Raw genomic sequence first — 24,031 nt, 5'->3', positions numbered from 1 at the left:
TATTGTTTAAGCATTTCAATATTTAAAAACTTTTAATCACAGCCACCACACTTCAAAAAACTTCTAGCAGCCACGGAGCACTTCCACTGTCTAAATTCCAATTATATCTGATAGGGAATTAACACTCACTCGGCATAATACATTTCACCATTTCTACACTTCATTTTTATTCTGTGAAGTGTTGAGTAAGCCACAGACTAAAACGTATTTTCTTTGAGAAGCACATGCCTGTAACCAGCAAAAAGGCTGTAACAGAGAAGTTCACTTACATCATTCAGGAACAAAAGCTGAATGGCTGAAGTTAATAGTGGTGCAAATAAAACTACTCCCCCAAAATATATTTAATTATTTCATATTTAGGTCTGTTTATGTTTGTTTATTTGACCCTTATCTGAAATATTGAGGATGTATTCATCAGAACTGTAAAGCAATAAGTGAGATAGATAGGGAGTAGCTATGCATTGTCTATACACTTGTATCCTCTTTTATGCACTTTAAAAGCATTCACAAACTCAACGGTAATCAGAGCAAGCACCAGTGTACCTCTTTATTACCAGACATCCTAGAAATATGACCCCAAAATCAAGAGAAGCAGGTATATTACTAAAAATAAGGTTCATGGACTATTGATTTGTGGTTAAGTGAAAAAGTCACTCCGAAGCGTAACTGTCTGCATTTGTCCTCACTTAACCCAATTCTAATTAAGCACACTAGAAATAAATGTTCAAATTATTCTTAAGCTTATCCACTTTACAGCTTTGTGTAAAAACAGATACCGACACCACGTAAGAAAAATAGCAATATTCAGTTTTTCAGTGCTAAACTGACAGCTGAACAGACATCACATCAAAAAATTCTTTTAGCAGAGAAAGCTTCATCCACAACTCAAAACGTCAAAGGAAAGGTGCCCAGAGCCTTTGCTGTATCCTTTGTACACTGCCTTTGAACTATCTATATTTACAAGACCACTGTAAATATCTAGCATACTGGTAGCATCAAGCTGAGGCTGAGGAGTAACATGACATTTGTGTCTGGCGGATATATGTTGTACCTGAGGCTAAGAAGGAGGTGCAAACCCATCCACAGCGGCTTTTCGCAACTGCTTTCATTTACCAGCTCAGGCACGTGAATGCATGAGCCATCCCTCAGTACAGCACTGACCCTGCCTAACTGGGCACTGGGCATTTCCACACCTCCGCTTCAGTGCGCAGCTACAGGAACCCTACAGGATCCTGCTTTGATGTTGCACCCAGTCCCAGGGGTGCCACTGCACAGAGATCATCGAATTCCTGGTCATGCCAAGGTGGTGCAGAGGCATTGCCACGGGCCAGGTATGGTCCTATCTAGCTATTAGCCCAGTTATTGGCCAGTGCTGTTCCAGAAGTAGTCCAGTTCTGGACTGCCCTGGAAAGACGTTCACTGGATTCATGCCGCACTGTAGTCAAGGTAAATCTTACTAGGCATGACCTGGTTCTATAAAGAACTACCTCAGTGTCTCTTTTGCTGTTGTACAGTTAATTCACAGAGCAGGTAATTCAGCCCTGCCTGAAATTTGACTATATGTATAAATTAAATATACTTGCAGGAAATATCATTTTCTGACTATTTTAGTACATAACATATAATTAATCTTTGCTGAACTTTTTCGACAGATATCAGTATCATTACGATGTCACTCCAGTTGGCAAATATACAGTCCAGTTAAATGTCCAGCTGAAATATATATATACCTGCACTTACCATCCTAAAGAGATGTGCTTTATTGCTGTTTGGAAAAAATAAATTACATTTTAGAGGAAAATAAAATGGTTTCATTTCTTCCAATTTTCTTTGTAACTATCTCTCATGGTATTATCGTCTCCTTTTACAACCTATTCATGTCAGCTTCCACAGCATGAAAAAAAGCAAACGAGTACTGCCAATAAAATACACCAGCTTATCTGCTGTAGTCCTAAATCTTCCTCAGCTTTGAGAGAAGTTCATAAGGAACTTCCAGCTCATAAGGAAAAGGGAAAATAACTCTGTTCTCATACGAAAGGCCCTTAGTATGTTCTTTCCTTAGAGTAAGAAACCACAAACTCAGTACACTACTGTCTCACTGGTTTCTTATTGGTTTTTTATTGTCTGTGCTCTTAGGCTACTGAAACATAAAATTATACTTTTACCCTTGATAAGGTGCAGCTACATTAGCAACACCCTGATAACAGCATTCATATATATGCAACACAAAAAGTAACACTGAGTTTGAGATTTTGGGGTTAAAGAGATTGGAAAGTTAGTAACAGTAATACTTGACATTTCTATCTATAAGCATAAATGCATTTAAAAAAAAAAATAATCCCAAATGAATGTTATTATCCACTGTGTTACTGATATATGGAAAAAAATTTCCAATCACCTTCTCCAAGGTCACAAAACAAGTTAACTGGAGTCAAGAAAAGAGTGCTAGAGAATTCTCATCCACTAATCCAGCACATGGTTTGATCTCTCTAGACAGTTTGAAAAGCAATCAGTACATTTGAGATACTGGATTTGGTTATTTTGATCTAAATTTTTGAGGGCAATATATTGAAAGAAGAAAGATGCTGCAAGGAAATGAACACCTTTGTACAACGCTTTACAGACATATGTTAGGTAATTCCTTGCTTTGAATATGAATTCAGATACATCAATTAGATTTAAATTCTCTTCTGGGTATTTTCAACATATTGAGTTTATGCGTAATTGGATTTTTTACTCCTGAAACACTTAATCAAGGATAAATCAAATAAAAAATTCCCTTTCAGAAAAATCCTGTAAAATACAAAGAGAAGACTTCTCTGTTTGCAAAAGATCTGCCAGCTTTATTAAGTTTCCCTCATTTAGAGACTTACTTGTTTTTTCTTTTATCCAATTAATGCATTAAATCACTTTGATGTGTTGCTTCTTAAATACATGGTATCTATGGTTATATAAAGAACTAGACACATCAGCACCATTCATTCCCCCAAACTGAGATAACACTGTGCTCATCTCAAGAAGAGAAATGATTTTAAGGTGAGCTAATTACTCTCCCAGCATTTAAACAAACCTTTCATCAGTTTTAGTTACACTGCTGAAGTTTTTTCTTCCCTATAGAGTGATGATTTCTGTCATCAACTTAGCATGAGTCAAAGAGACCCTGAGTAAAAATTAATGGAGAGCAAGTCTCGTAAGATGATCATATTTGAGAAGTGTAATCCTTTTCTTCCATCTTACACATCTTTTCCAATAACTTCCAATGCAGAAAAAGCTAATGGGAAATCTGAGTGCAGTCTTGTTATAAGTAAGCTCTCTTCTCCCTGCTCTTGCACACCCAAAGGTGGATATTTATGGAACTTGGTATGCACCTGACAGAAGTGGCAGCATTCTCATGAAAACTGTAGACAAAAATAAGTTGTGACTAGAACATTCAGCAACAAGCCCTTAAAAGTGAGCTAATCAGTATTTATGTAAGATAGCTAACAAATTTTGCCTATAATTCTTATTATTGCCAATAAAAATCTGGTCACTTTGGAAAAATACATATTCACATATTTCATCTGTAATTTTTAAGCATGCTGCACAGAGGGACTGGCATCATTATCGATGTCTCTGTTTCATGGGCAGAAGATGAAAAGCATTACAGACTTAGGTATGATTATAAAGTAGACTGCTACCAAAAAGAAACCCAAACAAACACATAACTTGTCCCAGTCCCACTCCAATCTCCAGTGCTGTCTTTGCCTCTAAAAAGCCAAGTCCCAGCTTGCTCAGCCCAAGAGAGCACATCTCGGAGGGAGACAATACAAAGTGACTTCCCTCAAAAAACCAACTTTACCACTAACATCAATCTCCATGTCTGTATTGGAATATTTGAGATCAGTATAATTCCCAGATTTAGGTGGATGTACTTAGGATATCATAACCTATTTGTATGAAAGCTGGTAAGTTTTATTGCTATACAGAGCCTATGTAAATACACAGTTTTATACTGATACAACTACACAGGACACACACACAGAGACTCTACAACCCATCTCTACCAAACGTGGTTATAAAAACTGAAAAATGGGATGGGCTGCTTGACCTATGTGTATCACCTATTGGGAGCTGCTGTTCAGTCAAGGTAGTACAGCTCAAGAAACTGTTGTATGTCATTGCCATGGCAACACGGCATGCGGCTTCCAGGCATGACGCAATCTGATAGCCCAACTGCTCCGTAAACTCCTGTTCCGCCTGGAACTTAAAGCCATGATGAGAAGGATTAGTACTTTCATTTCTTCAACCACATGGTTGAAGAAATGAAATCGGAAAAGCTGGGACAGCCTTAATACTTCATGAGAGGCTTTTACCTTAAGTAAAACCTCTAGCTAAGGTTATATGAAAGGTTCGAGCAGGAATATTGGACATTTCCCAATGAATTTGTAAAACATGTATCTCTAGAGTTGTACAATTCATGTCACAGGCAATAGGTAAGTCTTTAAAAAAAAAAAAAGAGAAAAAATAAAGAAAACCATCATCTTTTTAGGCTAATAAAATGTATTCTGAAATCTTTCTCTGTGTGTCTGAAATGTTTCCCTCTTTTGTAAGCTCTTTTATGCATTCTGTACTTGATGTATTTGAAATATGAACTTGCTTTATGAATAGCTCTCAGCTTGTGTCAGCACTTCCACAGTGTAAACACAGAAAGCTTTACTTCAATGTATATTACGGTTAAAATAAAACTGTCTTTCTCAAACTCCCAAGCATGCCTTTTTTCATTAACTATATGAATCTCAGTGAGAGCAGAATCACTATGTAAAACAATAACAATGAGCTGAGCCATCCCAGCCCAGTGACTCCCATTGCTTCCCACCCTCTTTTTGGATCGAGCCTTCCTTCAGTTGACACAGTCCTGCAGTTGAGCAACCCAATATAGTGTCCCATTAAGGCCTTGGCAGTTACACAAAGTTAGCATAGCGTAAAGCACTAGTCACTGCATTCCTCCCTTGCAATTTTTAAATTATGGAGTCAATCTGTAGGGATTTTTGTGATTTTGGCTTGTTTGAAAATGCCTGTCAGCAGCAGGAGCAGTTTCTACTCGTTCCTCCAGTTGCTTATTGACCTTTACAGATTTTGTTTTTATAATAACATTTTCTTTTCAGATTTGGTTGCTGTACTAACACCATCATCAGGTTAATGGGAAAAAATAATAATATCCTTCCTTTAGCAATTACACAGCTTCCTACTATGTCAATCTCTTTGTTATTTTCTAAACAAATGCACAACATTTTTCTTCATTATTTCTCCATTTACCACAAGCTGTGTCACAGGTCCTAACACTTTTCTTGGAATGATTTGTTGCCTTTTTCATTTCTGTTAATTTTGAATCAGCACTCATAAATGTAGGTGAACCATCCTGGGATAGTTACCTTTTGATTTTTTGTCACTTCATCACGTCTTTACTGTGACTTGTTCTGAACTAAAGTTATTAAGTAATTTATTCCTCGTACATCAATGTTGTGAACATTCACACATAAAGAACCCCCTTAACACCCACCTTTGCCAGTATAAGATGGTTCAGCTGAACCTGGGGGGTGCAACGTGCTACTGGGAAAACAACTCCTGTGGACTAGGCACAACATGTTTTATACTATCGGGGCAGAGGCATAAGTCTCTTTGAGATATCAAAATGCTGGTCTCCTACATGGGATGAAAAGAATGGTACACACCCCTCCCACTTCACGTTACATGCGTGAAGAGTATTCAAACTTCTTTTTAAACTTACATTTCTAATGTCAGATATAGAAATCTCCCAGTAATTTCTCGTTTGTGGTTACCAAAATGGCAGCTTTTGCAGAGCTTATCAAGATACATTCTGTTTTGAAATTCTTATGTGCAAATGTATTTCTCATTAAGAATTCACTGGTCACTGTGGTGCTTCTTATATCCCTCAGCCATCTCTTCATAGCTCTTACAACATTTCTCAGCCGTAAAAAGAAAAAAAAGAGTGTTTCAGGAAGCAAAAATATCTTCTCCAACCAAATGTGGAACAAATGGATTTTCACTTTGATTGTCTTCAGTGCTGTGGCCATAAAAGCTTGGCAGCAGCTTTTATATATAAATTCTAAATCACTCACCCCTTTCATCAAAGGCTAGAGCACCCAGTCGTTCATATGTGGCCATTTCTTGATTCTTCTGTACCTGATTTTAGCCCACTCTCTCTTTTGTCACTCTCCCCTTGTCACTTCAAAAGCAGCATCTCAAAGCATTTGGGAATGTGGCTTTTTCTCAAGTGACATCTCAGAGTTGAGAGACACTTGTGGATATAGCTAAAAGTTACCACTTCACTATGGAGTTCAGTCTCTAATTTCTCTGCAGGCGATGCTGCCTGTAAAGTGACAAATGGTTTGAATTCTCCTTGACAGAAAGGTCTAGAGATGTAACAGCGCAGAGTTACAGTAGCTTTCAATGGCCAAAGTAACACTGCTTTAAAGAACCAGATATAACAAATATTCGAGAAACAAGAACCACCTCCACCACATGACATAGTTTGTTTACATTATCCAGTAACACATATGACACAAAGTGCAATTTTAGTAACAGGAAATATTATGTTCTGCCATAGGACTGTGTTAACACAGTACCTAAACTGCTGTTAGAAATCCATCCTTTGCTTTCTGCCTGTCTGGATCTTTAACTGGGCAAGTGCCACACTGATGTAGAACATGCTTTTGCAATTATGTCTTCTTTTTTTTTTAAAGAAAAAACCCTGAAAATTACCAATTTGCTTCCTATCTTGTCAGTTCCAGAAGAAGATCAAAGGATGAGTGGTAACATGAAGAGCTGAGTACTCTATAAACAAAAAAAGTCTTTCCTCGTTGCTGTTTTCTAACACTGAAGATACTATTCTAATAGTCTCATGGAACATTTATTTTTGTTGTCAAATATGAACTTTTTTAAGATCCCTATATCAAAACACTGCAGGAATGGCCTGTATTAATTTTATAAGAAAAAACCTTTAATGAAATCTGAATCAACTGAAGTCACAGGAAGATTGATTTCAGATAATGTTAAAATATGGAAGCACAAAAATGAAAAACAGTAATATGATCAAAGGGTTGTGACATAACTCCTTTTAAGTTAAAATCATGTGAGACTTAAGGAAGAACACAGCAAACATCACAGTTAAAGGGGCTACACCTAATGAAATGTCACACATCCAGAACTCAGAGCACAATACATACAGCAATCACGTTTATACATCAGGAATGTTTTATTGATCCATCAGCTAAAACCCATGGCAGGGAGTTTGGAACTAGGTGATCTTAAGGTCCTTTCCAACCCTAACTATTCTATGATTCTAAGACTTCAGGAAAGTATTTGGCATAATGGCAGTCGTACCATCAAGCATTTTTAACAGCTTAATAATCTACTCTTTTCTGTTGTACATGTCAAGTGCCAAGGACAATGCTTGTTTGCATTACCAAATTAGATTTGTTTGACACAAATGGGTGTGTACATGGGCAGACAAAGTTAAAACACCTCTATGGTGAACACAATTGCTAAATGAAATTTACTTTTTAAAAATAAATTAGAAATGATTCTCCCCTGTGTTGACTGACCCACCTAAAAATTATCCATTACTCAATATATTATGACTACGACTTTAAAACAACAAATAAAAAGGACAAAAAATCAGTAGAGAGAAAATATGATCACGATGCAGCTAGACAGGTGGAAGAGTATAAAGCAGCAAATCTGGCTGCTGGATAAGAAATTATTCTGTGAAGTGTCAGTATTCAGGTCAGTGAAGGTGATATGTCCAGTTAATTGGTGAATAGAGCACAGCACTGAAATCAATAAAAAACATTGATAACAGATGAGAACATCGTTGGTGCTCCACACATTTAGTGTAGCAAATCTGATACGCTTATGCAAGAGATTATATGATACAGTTGTGTGTGTATGGAATAGATGGAATGGATGGAATTCAATGGCCCAGAGGCCTCTTCCAGTTCTACACTTCTGAAAAAATGACACACACATATTTCAATTAAAAAGAAGAGATGCAATCCCTGATACAGTGTTAGGACTCTGGTCATTTCAATGGGTGGTCAATATTTTGTTTCTCATGAACAAGAGATTGTCAAATAATTTCATTATTTGTTTCTAATATGCATGAAGTCTTCAGGTTTGGGCCTTGCTATACAAAAAATGAGCAGAAAAATATAATCTTGTACATGAACGTCTTAGTATCTCTCTTTCCATTATGGATGGATATGTTCTTTGAAATGCTTTAATGCTGCATGGTTTATACTTCTAAAAAATAACCCCTGAACAATCTGATTTTATGTTAAAGATCCTGAATTCCTGGAACAGTAGAACAGCTACAGAACATGGCAAATGTAGAACTGCATCTTCACAACCCCTTTAAGTGGATGCTGTATTTCTCTTTACAAATGATACTGATCAAGATCTATAGGACCTATTGCATTATAGATAATAAATAACAAGTTAATAGTCATCTTAATGAGGGGAGAAAGGAATTATCTGGGAATGGCTAGTAAAGAGGGAGCAACTTTCATTATAAATAGCACATGATATTACTGTAGAAAAAAATAAGCATGATGAGAGGATTAGGACTAACAGTCCTAGAAATGAACTCTTGTGATCATTTCCTAGAATATCCTCTCAGTTTGACACCACCACCTGGGATGCAGAAGGATAGTGTCTAAGCAAATAAAATTATTCACCTTTCTTGTGTATATTCACTCTTTGCCTCTTGCAAGACTGTCTGCATCTGTGAGACTTGGTTAGGTTGGCACCTCTGCAGCGTGCTGGCTGAAGCAGTTTGTGAGAGCTGCACTATCGGCCTTCTGACACTCAGGCTCCTTCTCATCCTTTGTGCCCTGAAGTTTTCACCTGTTGCTATCCTAAACATTTGCTTTAATATAAATGCCTACACTGACTCCTCATTAACCACCATCTACATTTCTTTTCTGATAAACGCTGCTATTTAGTCATTATTCCCAACTGACAAAAGACCTTACACCATCCTAAAAGTTACTACATCTCTAACTGTGAAAACAGAAAAATTGGAAGCAACACTACAGAGACAACTAGCTCTGCATGCTTTTAAAATGCGTTTCCACGTTTGGGAGACACTCCTCAGCAGAGAATTTTAAAGTAAAATACCAGGGTGAGTTTTATCTGAAGTAAGTTTTCCACAGTGTAACAGAAGGTTGAAAACATAATGATTTAACTTAATTTAGCATAATTGCAAAAGGAAGGCGATGCTTAATTCTAATCATCTGGATGAAAGTAAGTGCCAGCACAATGTCAGTACAAGTTTACATTGACAACGAAGAATGAGTTCATCCTTCTGCTTGGTAGGAAGGGGTGAACCTGCTCTCTTCAACCACTAGGATAATACCACTGATACTGAGTGAGTAATAGCAAATTTACACCGCTGTGCCTGAGATCAGAATATGGCTTGTAATAAAGCTTCGATGCATTTCAGGAGTGAAGACACTTCTTCTTCAGGGACTTTAAGATAAAGCACACGTTTTAGAGCTTTATTCAGGCAGGTTTCATTCAGGCCGAGTTTCAAAGAGCCTGAATGACAAAGTGCTAGAAGGTGACTTTCTATCAAAAAGCACACTGTTATCTCTTACTCTCATATAATAATATGCCACAAAGCAACAGGGATTACGGACCATTTCTCTCACACTGTTTTCTCTCTGCCTTTTTGCATGAGTAGGGATATTGGGTAAAGGCCACAAAGATTGGGGCTCTCCATCTTCACCCTCTCACCCCTCCTCCTTTGACAGCCCGTGGCTCACCACAATACTGAAAACCTGCGCAACACCTTTTGCTACAGTGCACGTCCCTGGCATCAACCCTTCCAGAACAACTTTCATGGAGAGGAGACCAATACAACACACCAGCCCTGGGGTCTTTTCTGAAGAGGGGAAATCATGGTTGTGGGACATGGATATTTGACAGTGAGAGGGGAATGGTATGAGCACCATGAGCAAGGAGCAGTGCCTAACATAGGAGGGAAGGACCCCACTGCCCTGAAAGCTTCTCCCACCCGGGGAAGGAAACTTCAACAGTGCTTTCACTTTCCTTGGGCAGGCCAAAGGACACAATACAGTTCACAAGTATTTCTATTTTCCTTTTCAAGACATTTTTCTCCCTACCCCTCAGCTCCCATAAGGCAAACCCACCCATTTCTATTAAGGTAGCATGGTGGCATCTGAGTGTCAGCTTTCTGGCATTTGAATTTAACAGTAACCATAAAGAAGGGCTTGTGAGAGACACTAACTGTTCTTGATGTCAAGTCTTCCCACAATGGGGAACTGCTTTTAAATCATTTCTCCGAAGAATAAAATAGAATAGTTTCCTGATAATTGTTTTATTTCCATGGAGAAGTGAAGGGAATGCTGTAGGGCTTGTATTCTTTACCATGACAGCTTGAGGATGAGCATGAGGATTCCTGTTTCTGCTTTCACAAATACTAATTTTCCTTTCTCACTTCTCTTAATTTTGTTTTTTGTTGCCCCATTTTTCCATACATTCTTGGTTTTCTTTTCCTTTTTGGAGCTTTATTCCCAGATCTCTGCTGTCAGCACCCCCCGTTGATCCGTATTCCTCTGTGCTGCTCACCCACAGCTTGCTAAATGCGCTCTCTCCCATTGACCTCTCCGGTGCAGTGAATGCTGGTCACAACCCTTTGTAGACAACAGCCAATTCTCTCTTTCAGTGTGAAGGGCTCAAGCCGAGATTCAAGGATACCCATTTTCAGAGAGGGTCAGTAATTCTAAGGAAAAACAGAAGCTGTCTCTTAGCGACAAACATACTGCACTCAAAGACAAAGAAAGCATTTGTTCATCAACATCTGCCTATTTTGATTCAATCTGCCCTCACACCTTTGGGGAAGGGTGGGAGAACCCAGAGAAGAATGAGCAAATAGGCAAACCAAAATCATATGCACACTGATAAGATGAACTGGCATTTGAAAGGAGTGCCTGCAAAAATGGGGGATAAATGTTCCTATAGCAGAGAAAAGGTGATTTGCAGGAGCACTACTATGATTCCAGCAGAGGAAGCATGCTCTATGTCCAACAATTTGATAGACTTTTTTTTGATAATAACTTCCCCCCAAAAGGGTTTCTTCTGACTATTATTTTTTTCTCCTTTTTTTCTGGATTACAGTATTTTGCCAGGCATGAGTCATATGCATGAAAATGTGGTTATCACAAATGAAACACATTTTCAGATTTATATGCTGAAGTAGCCAAAACTCAAAAGTTTTCGACTTTTAAAGTTTTAAAGTATTTCTAATGACAGGAAGGTGTGATGTGCTTGAAGATATGAGGCTCTTCACCAAGGCAGCAGTACGCTTAAGTGAAGGCATTACAAACCTCCCTGACTGGGTCATCCTGTACTGAGGTACAGAGGTCTGGTTACATACACACCAGTGAGCGTGATTCCATAGGACCAGCGCTGGAAATGACATTTCTTCTGCTTTGTGTGACCACATAAACATCAATTCATGCTTTAAAAGAAGAATTTCATACCACTTAGAAAACATCATAGTATCTTGGCAACTTATATTGGAAACTGGGATGTACAAATAACAGTATTAGCCTATAATGCCCTGGTGCTTCTACTTTTCCCAGGGTGCCCACTCCTTGCCAGCATTAAAAGCAGGATGCTGGGCCAAATACACTGCTGTTATTCCAGGCAGGGAAGCAAATTTTAAATCAAACATTTAAGATATTTTGGCAATAATTTTGTATTTGCTGCTCAGGTGGAGCCTGGGCTGTGTGATCACTTATTGCAGTGATAATTCAAATATACTAAGCTTTACACACCGGAGTGGTTATCAAACACACTGTGGCAGGAGGGTAAGAACAGGTCCTCCACCTTCAAGAGCTACCACACCTGAGCTGGTTGGTCTGATGCACCAACACTTCTAGCAATAATCACTCACAGCCTTGTTCACTTGATGTGAGAAAAGACAGACTGAGAACCTCGGTACTTCTTAAAAGCCATGGTCCATCCTGTGAGAGAACGTGGGGGCACGTGGGACTTTCCTATCTATACAAATGAAAGTGGGAAGAAGAAATGAACAGGACAAGAAAATGTTCAAGAGCTTGTTTTTGTACATTGTGCCCCTGCGAAGGATAGTCTGTGCATTATCTCCTGAAGGCACCTGATCAACAAAAACATTGTTTTTAGGGCAGCTACAGGCAACACAGCAGCTTATCCTGTGGGCTGCTGTGGCTGTCACCAAGAATCTTGGCAAGGGAAGCACTAGTATCAACTACTGCAGTGATGAACTAGCAGATTATACCAAAGCAGCTAAATTTTCTTGTGCTGTCTCTCCTGTTATTTCTTTCCTGCTTGTTATCACAACTATGACATAGAGTGTTTTCTTTGGAACGTTCTTCTAAACACAATAGTCAGCATACATACTTTATCCTAACGGAATAGTGCTCGAGGTACCCACCATATCTCAGTTCCTCTGAATAGTTCCTCTGAATAACTTCAATAAAGAACAGAACGAGATAAAACCAAGCTACATTTTTTTAGTTACAAAGTGGTGAAACCTCACAGAAGGCAGTGCTCATGTGAATGAGGCTGCAAAAGTAAAGGCTGCAGGAGCTAGAAAACCCAACTTTTCTCCTGTGCTACTGAGTCATTGTGGGAACAAGGACCAGGTACTTAAAGACCAATCTGCATACAAATTCAAGAGCAATGAGCGATTAAGCCAACTTGTTAGGAAGGGCTGTGAGACCCTGACTATCCCTACAGAGATGACTTAAAGTTACCTTTGCATAAAAACGGTCATGTACTTTCTGCGTCTCAGCCTCACAGACCTATGAACGAGTGAGCCCGTACAACTTTCAGGAAAAGCAGCTACATAAATGTAAAATTTTATCCGTGGAAGTGAACCGTCAGCACTGGGAATTTGGCTTCTTTCTGTATCAGCAACAAGGTACAGGTTCCACCATGTAAAGGGCAGAGAACATTTACTACTGTAAATTAACAACCATTATCTTGTTGGTATGAAAGCAGCAGCAAACATGCTTCCTCAGTTTAGTTCTGAATCCCGAGCAGAGCTCATATTTCACACAGTAATATGCAGTAACTTCCACAGACAGGGAACATAATTACAGTGTCCTAGCTCCCAATGGCTGAAGGTTGTAAAGAATAATATATAGCACCTGCTGAATCTGCAGAAGGAAAAAAACACAACAATAGAATAGAGCTCCCTATCAGCACACTCCTTTTTCAGAAGGATTTTTTAATAGGCGTACGGGCAGGTGTTTTAGGATGGTTACGTCACTGCAACTGGTTTGAAAACAGTATTCAATGGCTGTGATGACAGAATTAGAGGTGATGGGAACAGACTATCCCCTCAGATATTCCAGGTTTTAAAATCCAGCAACGCAAAAGCTAGGAAAGTTTTGAGTTATTCCTTCCTCTTGTCCAGCACAATCCTCTTACTGCTATCTAAGGGATGGCTACCACCCATTCCAGAAAGATTTCTGGGTTTCTGGGGTGCAGGACTATAAAAGCAAATGATGCAAAGATACCAACACTTCCACTAACTCCCCACTTCTGTTTCCCCAAACCTCTTTCTATTGCATCATCTGAACAAGAAACATCAAAACAAGAGTGTAGTCTTCTGTAATCCAGGAGCTGCAGAGCTCTAAAGACAGAGGCACATGCACTTCCCATTGCCCACGTCAGTGAACAATTATGAACTGACCAAGCTCTTTTATTCAGCCTTCTGCAAACCTCCTCAGATACTGTAGATTTTCAGAGTACTCCAGAAAGCTGGCGTCATTTTTAAATGTTGCTTTTAGGTGCACTTGATCCCAACCGTGTGATGGGGAACCTTAATTAGCAAGAAAGGCACTGTTCCTCACTCTTCTTTAGGTTATGTACTAGATTACAGCATCGATAAAATACAAAATGCTGTATTGTATCTGACTGCACAGAATTACAGGGTGATGTCAAGTTACCTTTTCGAGTTTCTGCTAAGAAGCTGACTCCAAAGGTGAAAAATCCTTGGACTCTGAAGGTCCTTCCCTGCAGAGGCTTTGCTCACCACCATTTCACTAGGATCACTGTCACCTTATTCACTCGTCATGGCTTCTGCCATCACGGTTCACAGAGATGGGTACAATCACTCCAACAACTTTGGCCAACCTCCTGAGCATTCCTGAAGATTTGAGCCAAGGCCTTTGGAGCAGTCAGATGGAGATTTGCAGCAGAGGAGTGTCATGGCTCTGTGCTCCCATCAGTGTAGGTTTCTCAGTGGATGACCAAGTCAGGAGTGAAGCAATCCATATCCAATTAGTATGCTTGAATCAATCCGGACCCCAAGAGTTCCTAAATCTTTATTAACTTCCAGCAATCTTTACTTTCTATTATCTGTAACAGGCCTTTATAACTTATGTCATCTCTGTCATCAGAAAAGCACTCTAGCTGCAGTAATTTTTCACACTGTACATCACTGTAATTTATTTATTTGACGGGAATGGAAAGGATAACTGAGAAAGAGAGCTTTTATTGTGATGTGCTCTCTATTGCAATGCTTCCCACATCCATGCCCATTTGTATTCCATCACCTCTGGGTTGTGAGCATTTCTGTCAATGGGGATTGTAATGGCTGTGAAGACTTAACTCCTAATACCTTCAGATTAAAGAATTTTTCCCATGCTTTTTTTTTTTTGTTCACATCTTTATACTGCACAACAGTTAGGGGGTTTAGAGGTTCAGTGATCACCCACTGTCAATCCTATTTGCTTGTTTTCTTTCCCAGCAAAGTGCTAAAATGTATTTAACCTGAGCCCCTCTGCAAGATCAGCTTTTTTTCTTTTCTCTACTAAATGTTCTCATCTTATCTTAGAGTGAAACTTGGCACCAATTTCAAGAGAGCTGAGCCTAAACCTCTCTCTCCTTTAGGACTGCTCATATGATGACATAGGCGTTCAGGATAGAGATTCAGATGATCAGAGTGTCCTGAGAAAGCCACTGCTTCAGCAGTTTTAACTATAAGAATATTGGCTAAGTAGTTATGGCTTATGTTGAGATGAAAAATAATTTCCTTTTGGTACTAGGGAGACTGATGAGATTGAGAGTATCTTGTTCTGTAGGCATCTGGATATGCACCTCTGTACAACTTGCTCCTCCAGCACCAAATTCTGACTTCCTCTGGACCAAAGAAAGGCCAGGTGGCAGGAAGTATTTCTCACTGTCCCAGAACATGGAGCTGGGGCAGGAGGGGAAAGTCATAGGTGGTTGGCAAAGTCAATTCAAAGAAGATTTACGTAAATAAGAAAGTCTGTGGATGGTAAAAAAAAAAAAAAAGTATGAGATGAGAAAAACAAATAAATTAGAAGGATGATAGGGAAAAGATGGTAAGGTCAGGTCAGAAATATCTTGCATCTTTCCAGATGAGACTGTTTTTTTAACTTCAACTGAAAACGTCAACCTAACCGTCCATGCTCACAGAAAGAGCAAACCCAGCCAGTACAGTTTTCAGTTAACCCTACTGTTTAGGTTTAATTTTCTACAAAATAATGGACAGTCACTAATACTTGGGTATGCTCTGTATATAAACATCAAGGGTCATGACAAGAATCAGCTTCCTCTTTATCCTACTGTACAATATAATCAGAAAGATGTTGTAACAGTGACAAGAGATAGATGTGTCTGTAATTTTCATCTGGTGCTAGAAATGAAGATGCATGGGTCTGGAATGTGGTATATACATGTGGAAGCAATGACAGAGGGATAGCTGGGATGTTTGTATTTTTAAAAAGGAAGTAAATTCTGCCGACCATACTCTTTTCTTGACACTATGGGCTCCAATCAGCTCTGTTATAGTGATATCATTTACAACAAACTTGATTTAAACTGGTTGCATTAAGGCAACCGGGAATACTATATGGCCTTTAATATTCTTAAGCTTACTTTGCAGTGAGAGCATGATGGTTTCTGTATAGGCATTTGCTGCTGAAATGGAAAATAGGTGGCCTGTTTGCTGAGTCTGTCAGCTGGAACATTCACAATTGCTACTCGGACTGCTTCAATGTAAATATAGTTTTCTCAGACTTCAATACTGTGTGTATCAGTCTTTTTAAACGTTACTATATATTAATCTATTTAATTCTTATTACTTGTTTTTTATATCACAAGAAGAAGATGATCCTGACCTTTATGTTTAACCATAGGACGTATTTACACAGCTTGTAGAAAGCGATGGTGAGAAATTTTCAGAGCTCCACCATTTCATTTCTGTCTTTGTTTTCCCCTTCTCCTTTACAGAGGTCCAGTGTGTCAGTGCTGTGCCCTGAGAAAATGCATATTTGCAAGCAAAGTCCCTGGGCAGTTTTCATTTTGTAATGAGAATAAATGTCAAAAGTCTTGCTTTATTTCTTAAATCAGATTTTCACTGTAAAAAGCCCACTTTAAACGATATTGTACTTAATAATCATACCATTGATAGACAATACTACTAGTTGGATGTGTGTGTTTCATTTGGGTTAAGTTGGATCATTTCATTGATCCTATAAACTTTTCTGCCTGTGGTGAATCTTCAACGTAGTTTATCTAAATGTGTGCCAGTTAAGTTCTGAGACCTAATTTGATCCTATTCAGTATTAGACTCCCATTCTGATTATGTACATGCACATCTGGAAAGCAGCCTGATCTGGTTTAGCTTCTAAAACCGCAGTTGCATTCCTCTGTTTTATGACTATGGTCAATGTGAATCAGACATCTGGAATCTTTCTGTCACTCAAAGCATTTTAACTCTATTTTGAGCATCTCTTGTTGACATTTCTGCTTGTCTGATGGTTTGAAAAATGTTTGGTTTGCTTTACACATTCCTACAGTGCAGCTGTGTCACTTTCCATGAAGCAAACTGTTTACTAGAGTCAAATTATCTACCTGTACAAAAGCAGTAATGGGATCTGCATGCGGTGTTAAAGTTCCATTTTCACTTCTCTCCAGAGGTAGTGGAATTTTATACCATGACTCCAAGCATTTAGGTCTATGAAAATTAATCTAAAAAGACTGTAACAAGTCTGGGAAGTAACATTTGGGGCTATACAACATGCTTTCTACAACATGCACGGACTAAGATGTAATGCCTCTTGCCATGGGTAAATGGCATAATATTTAAAGTGTTTGTTTTCTATGAGGGAAGCTTTTAAAGTTATTCCTTTCATGCTGAAAATCATATTTGTAATACAGAGAAACTATTACCTTAAACTGGAGTGAAAATACAGGAGTCCAGTAAACACAGTGATTTTTACAAAACCCTCCGTAAGCACTATTAAGCAGTCACAAAAATAACACTGGCCACATTTGCTGGAGAGGATCCGTACTACTCACAACTTCACACAGCCATCCTCCTGCCTCCTACTTGCCCTACTTTTGTGCTATGGAGCCACCTTATCTCAGGGAACATGTAAAGAAGTGTTTTCCAGCAGAGCAAACTTCCCTGCCATCCCACGAATCCCCCGGCACAGGTCACTATGGAGACACATGGGTCTTTTCCTCACTCTCCTGTGCCCACCCCACACATGCACAGACGGAGGCTGCTTGCACCCCTGAGCTGCAACTTGGGCTGAGGAATGTTAAGGTAGAGCTGCGGTGTGAGGATGAATGACCATTCCACAGGAAGCTCTTGCCAACAAGCGCACTTGTAGTACAATTAAAGGAGTGACTTCCTCCCTCCCCCTCCCCTACTCAGTCTTGTAGTACCTGAACGTGAACTTCTCCCTTGAATAAACAAAACACTTGCACTGATAGCTATGCTTCTGGACTTTGAAGGATTTATTCTTGTGCCTTTTCTTTAGGATTTTCAGTTTTACCTCTCAGTTGCACTCACTACTGGCTGGCATTTCTTTTTCACCTGTATTGTGGGTGGCACATTATCTAAGTCACATCTTTTTCAACCCACTTACCTAATTCCAGCAGTACGAGAGAAGCTGCTTTATTAGCAGCATTTATACAACTCGCAACAAACATTTCTTTTAATTATCTCTTATTTTAGTATTGGCGCGAGGTTCTGATTTCAGGTACAACCACCACTGCCCACTACAGCCCCTCAGCTAGTCAAACAGTCAAAGCAAGCAAAGCGAAACAAGCCAGTCAGTTATTATCAGAGCGAATGGTGATTAGAACAAACAACAATACAGGATTAAAACGCATGGCTACTCAGAAACAGCCTTTTGGGGGCTGAAGAAGAGATACGGAGCCATTTTTCACTAGGTTCATGAGAAAATGTCAGCACACAGATGCTACTGTACTGTCAGATTGCATCTTAATTTGGCCAAAGGGGACCCAGGCAGTCACCCCTCACAGACAAATTTTAAAGGCCCATTACAAATCTGATTTATTGGTTGCTAAGAATCTCCCTGCTATGGTCTGCAGATTTTGCATGACATGGAGCTGAAATCCAGCTACAGATAAATGTATGCTTCTCTGTATGATTTAAATCCATCTGAATACAACACTTCTTGGACATCGGTCAAGCCTCCCCCCTGTTTGCCTACCCCCTGTCCTCTAATACCTTAAGGCAGTTTACTTCAGAATGAAGCAGAGCATTAACCTGCACAAAATTGCTAATTTGTATATAACTCTCTTGCTGATATTAAAAAAAAAAGGGGGGGGGGGGGGAAGAGAAAAAAAAAAGACCCAATGCCTTTTGTTCTGAAAAGGCAGGGAAAAATTTTCAGGAACAAAAGAAATGCATCTGCCCAGGAAGAGAAATGAGAAATTGCTGGGATTTGTTTTAGATGTTTAGGCATGCTGGTGTTAACAACCACCATTCAAATAAAAATGTTGATTTGCTTCTGTCTTTCCATCTTTTTTAAAAATCCTGTTGGCTTTTTCCTAAAAAAAAACCCTAAATAAAATAAAAAAATCACATTCCTTGCCTTCAGCGAAAAGCCAAAGATCGTAAGAGGGAAATGCCTTTGGAATTGCTGAAGAAACACCATTCAAACTTGCTCTACTCGAACTGCCCATTGTTATGATTCAGACAATGTACAACAACAGTCACAGCTCAACTTCTAACCATGCCCGCATCACAAGAAATTCAAAGTCAACAGCTCTTTTTATTTCCATAAACATCATAACCGAAGCCTTCTTTTGCAGTTTCCCTTGCAAAACCCTATCAGCACCGGAGCAGTAATCTGACAATTTGTGAAAGAAGCATGCAGCTCGTCTTAAAGCATGGTGTTTCCTACAGGAACTATTATAAACAAAGACAACATCAAAAGCAACACCAGAATCGCGCAAAGCAAGTCCGCCTCAGCCCAAGTTTGGATTCAACATCTGGCTGAACACTGTAGTGCCTCCAATTCTGATTTTGTTTTGTGGGATTAAAACCCATCTAATCTCTTCAACTGACCCCATCTCAGGTCCCAGCTTTGCAAATCAACAGAGAGAGAGGGGGGAGAAAGAAGAGGAAAAAAAAGGCAAGAAAGAGAGGCAGAGTCTTATCCCACCTTTCCATGGCTCTCAGCCCGTCTGTCTTCTCAGGATCTGCAAACCACCTGTACGGATCCAGCCCATTCTGGGGGCAGAAAATCCCCTCCCGGCAGACGTAGCCTCAGCCGTGCTTTGATTTTTCGGCACGGATGTCTAGAATCTTCCGCTTGAGCCCGACACCGCAACACAAAACTGCAGCCGAGCTCTTTTGTTTTCCCTCCTCGGCAGGGCTGGAGCCGCGGCTCCCCAGCGCTCCCGCTCCCGCTCCCCGGCGCTGCCTCCGCCGCCGCCGCCGCCCAGCCCTGCCCAGCGCCCTCCCGGCGAGAGGGGCAGCTTCGGAGGCGGTCAGGTGATCTTCCTGGGAAAGCAGGAGGGATGCTCGGGGATGGAGCGCACGAATCCGCCGTGGCTCTCAAACTAGCCGTTTACGTGACAAGGCAGGGAGGAAAACAGAGCTCTGAGGAGAGCATCAGGCATTCTCCTGCTCCCCGGTTCTCCCCTAGCAATCCACAAAAGCAGGCAGAGTGCAAAGATATGTAATTAAACTTTCCAGTGGTCATAACTGCACACAGTGTGTACACGATGCCACTCCTAAATATTTAGAAGCAGGGGCTTATTCCTAAGGAAACATCATTATTTTTCATATAGACTCTATGCTGGTTCTGTAGGTCCCTTTGCAGCTTCTTCCCAACTATATTTTTTTAACAATATGATATTTAAATATTTATGCTGAAGCCATATTTAATATCTGAACAGTGAATGGACCAACACCCAACTGAAATCCTTTATTAGTTCTTTATTCACTTTATTACATTGTCATTCAAAATATTGTTGACATAAGGGCCATTATGTGTACACTTCACTTTCTGAACTGTGGCTTATCCAATGGCCCCATTCCCTGGGATTACTCTGATGAAAGCTACCATATTGTGCAGGGCTTTGGAGCTTACACTCTGAAAGACTGAAACTGTAACCTCAGGTTCTGTGAGAGTCCTAGTTATTGCCAAGTTTTCAGAAATACACAAATATTGGTGCAAAAGTAATGAAGTATAAGCAGAAAAGACTGTAAGTCTTGATAAAACACTGAATTTTTAACCCCAGTTGTTTGTTCTATCAGGTTTAATGAGTCCAGAATTTCACCCAATGCATGTCCTTTGCATTCATTATGAAATGCTAACAAAAACCAGGAAACATTTGCAAAACTAGGCACTAAGGGTAGACAAGGTATACACATTTAATTACTCTTTCCTGAGAAACTTTAAATGTGTAGATGTAATATATCACCTCTTCCAGAAAAATCTAAGCCTCCTATGGACCATATTCTTAATGACTCAAGTTAAAGCCAGAAACCCCACTCATCCAGCACAGGCACTTCTAATGCTTCCCAATGTTTCCAATGATATTATAAATAACCATTTTCCCATCTCATATGAACTGCAGGTCTGTCCACAGACCTGTAGTCCCTCTGGCACTACAGAGAGAACACAAATTTCCATATTTTGGAAGCAAAGCACACAAAGGAGCAACCTGAATTTGTTTCAGGATACTGAGGAAAAAGAGGTATATGAGATACCATGGATCATTTGCACTATAGTACTAGGCAATCCCTATGAGATTCATACTACCAACTCTATTTTTCTTGCACTGACTTTCAGAGACTTAAGGCTTTTAACTCTGACACATGCATCGTAGTGATGCTGTAGCAGGAGTGTTTCACATCATTCCTATCATAGCCAAAGTTTCTGCCATAGTCCATGAGATTTCAGCAGAAGCCAGTACTGATTCCAAGGAGCTGGTGAAATTCTCATGATTATGACATTCTTTCAAACCAGTCTTCCTAGGGGAAAAAAAACCCCAAAACCAACCAACCAACCAACCAACCAACCACAGCTAAAAAAGCACTGGAATTTTGGAATTTTGCTTGTGCTACATTTCCTTTAATTACATGTTGAAAAAAATTTCAGAACTGGAACTCTTGTCATGCCAAGGTAAGCATATATTTGTAGAAAAATATGTAATGCCTTGCACACTTAACACTTGAACACCTTTATGATGATCCCAGCAATGAAGGCCATAGGAACCAAGAGTAGCCAGAAGAACCAGACGATTCTACCTCGTTCATCTAAGTTTCTGGATGTAAATGTAAATCTGCAGTTTTTTGAGACTCTCTAAATCCATCCTCTTCTTAACAGTTTTTCTCCTTCACCGTACTGAAGCAACAACAGTGAAAGAAGGGTAATGACATATATTGGCTATAATGGGTCAAATTGAAGAGAGTTAGCTGAGAAAAATCATCTGAAGAGAATAGTAGGGAGAGCTAAATGATATTTCTTACTCTAATTTCTTCAGAACTCAACACAGAATTGCATACATATTGGTGTTTCCTAATTTGAATATCAACAACAGTCTTTTATGGTCATAAAGTCAACATAAACCTTGTTTTCAGTAAAGAAATAGGCCTAAATTATCATTGCTGAAGAGGCAAATAGACAACATTATCCTATCAGCCCCTTATAGTAGTTACAATATTATGTAAATCATGGGGCTGCTCCAAAATTTCCAACCTGAAGTCAACTACTAGCATGCAGTTGTGTTACTCTGTGCACAGGACTCCCATAAAAAGTGATGAGTTTCTTGATAAGCAAGAGTATCACATCTTACACATACTAATTACAGCCACCAAAAATGTTCAGTTTAGCAAAGGAGAGCAACTACAGATATTCAACAATGAAATGGTGTGGTCACCCATCTAGTGCTAAATATGGTTTATGACTCAAAAAAGGACAGTCATTTAATTTATACGAAATAACGCAATTACTTTAGACTTCCCAAAAAGCCTTTTATAATCTCTGGGCTGCCACACAAATTAACAGGAACAAGACATTCTGAATGTCCGTGTTGATGCAGTAACAAGTACAGGCCTAATACACTGGAAGAAAATGGAGGATTAACTTCCACCTAAAGGCTGTGTGTATATATACACATTGATATATATAGATATATATACAGACATCTCTACATAATCAACTAAACCCATATAATAAATATGGATGAAAACCTGTCTCAACCATGCAGATAACAATCATGTTTTGGAAACTGTGTTCAGTAATATTTATCAAACTAAAAATCTGCACAAACTGATATTTTAATCGAGAAATAAATACAGTATTTTAATCATTACGTTTATCACCTATAAACCTTTGAGAGGAATTTAAAAGTTTCCTGGCACAATCACTCTTTTAAAATTGTACTCTTTTAAAAATTAGAGCTTTAATTTGAACAACAACACATACATAATCAAATTATTGAGGCATGATGAAAAGAAATTAATGGTCCACTTTGTTGTAGAAATAGTCCCAATATTTGGAATGTTAATTTCAAACCAGTAAAAACATGAATATATCAACATAAAATAACAATACCCCCCCCTTTTATATTTATAATACATAGCAGCCTTAAGGCCGGATTTATTCCTAAAAGAAGCCATAGAACTAGGTTGCTTTTTTTTTTTTTTTGAATAGTTCATTTATATGCAAGTCAAAAAGGTGTATATTTAAAAATGAAACTAAGTCCAATCAGTAGGAAAATAGATATGTCATGTAAGTGTATTTATGAAGTCTTTTTGAATTTGTGTGGCAAACAGACATGAATGTTTTCCTTTTCCATTACTCTTCAGATGTAGAATTTGCAAGTCTGTGTTTCAAAAGGAGATAGAAGACTGTTAGCTTCAGAGCCTTTACATTAATATTACTGATGAATGAAAATGTGCAAGTGTATATAAGTTACACACATAATTTACACACTGGAGAAAACCACTACAAAATTAGCACTGACAGCATTTTAAAAGTATCTTGCACCTTCAGAAGTACCATAAGTTATAATTGCTAAGGTCAATAATTTTAGGATGGACTTGGTTTGGGTTTTGGATGTACCTACAGTCCTTTGTGCTCACAGGAGAAAGATTGCCAAGAGGAAGGAGAAAGGAGGCAGGTAGAGATGTGGTCCTATTCCAGTGACATTACAGATAAGCCATTTGACATGTGTGGGCTTTGACCCATGCTAGAGAAAGTATTTAATGCAGGCCTCTCTGTGGAATGAATTAGTCATTATCTTTGACTTTAAAACGGACATAAAGAACTGAGATATGATGGGCAAGGTTAATACAAATATCCTTTGGAGCTCCTGGCATTTTCTTGTCAAATTATGGGAAAACACAGGAAGATACTGGGGAAACCTTCCCTGCTTCAAACACCAGATGAAATATAAGAATAGAAGAAACAAAATTCCTTTGTGAGTGAGGAAAAAATTCATCATCCAGCCTGCTAGAATGTCCATGCTGGTTTTCCTTAAGGGAGTGATACAGGAGTGGTATCAGCTCTTGGTCACTACTAAAGAAACTGTTTGAGCAAAATAGAAATTGAATGGATAGATACCATTCAACATTGACGTCAGCGGCAGACCCTTATTTGCTCCTTCAGGAGAGTGTGCTACAGGAAACCTCTTAACAACATAAAAATGAGGG

The 24,031-nt window shown here is 39.1% G+C and overlaps 1 protein-coding gene across 8 annotated transcripts in view; it reads right to left on the bottom strand.

Annotated features, from left to right (window-relative positions):
- MAGI2 (membrane associated guanylate kinase, WW and PDZ domain containing 2) overlaps positions 1-24,031 on the bottom strand; it is a 737,601-nt gene that overhangs the window by 377,016 nt on the left and 336,554 nt on the right. The window contains exon 1 of one of the 8 annotated variants that reach the window (XM_030478637.1): positions 19,527-19,953. The exons of the other annotated variants lie outside the window; for them this stretch is intronic. The gene's annotated coding sequence lies outside the window, so the exon portion shown is untranslated. Of the gene's footprint in view, positions 1-19,526; positions 19,954-24,031 lie in introns of those variants that run through there. 8 annotated transcript variants of the gene reach the window in all.

Source organism: Strigops habroptila, chromosome 3 (genome assembly GCF_004027225.2).
Source record: "Strigops habroptila isolate Jane chromosome 3, bStrHab1.2.pri, whole genome shotgun sequence".
In the NCBI taxonomy this organism is placed as follows: domain Eukaryota; kingdom Metazoa; phylum Chordata; class Aves; order Psittaciformes; family Psittacidae; genus Strigops; species Strigops habroptila.
This window is presented reverse-complemented; position numbering and strand designations above follow the sequence as displayed.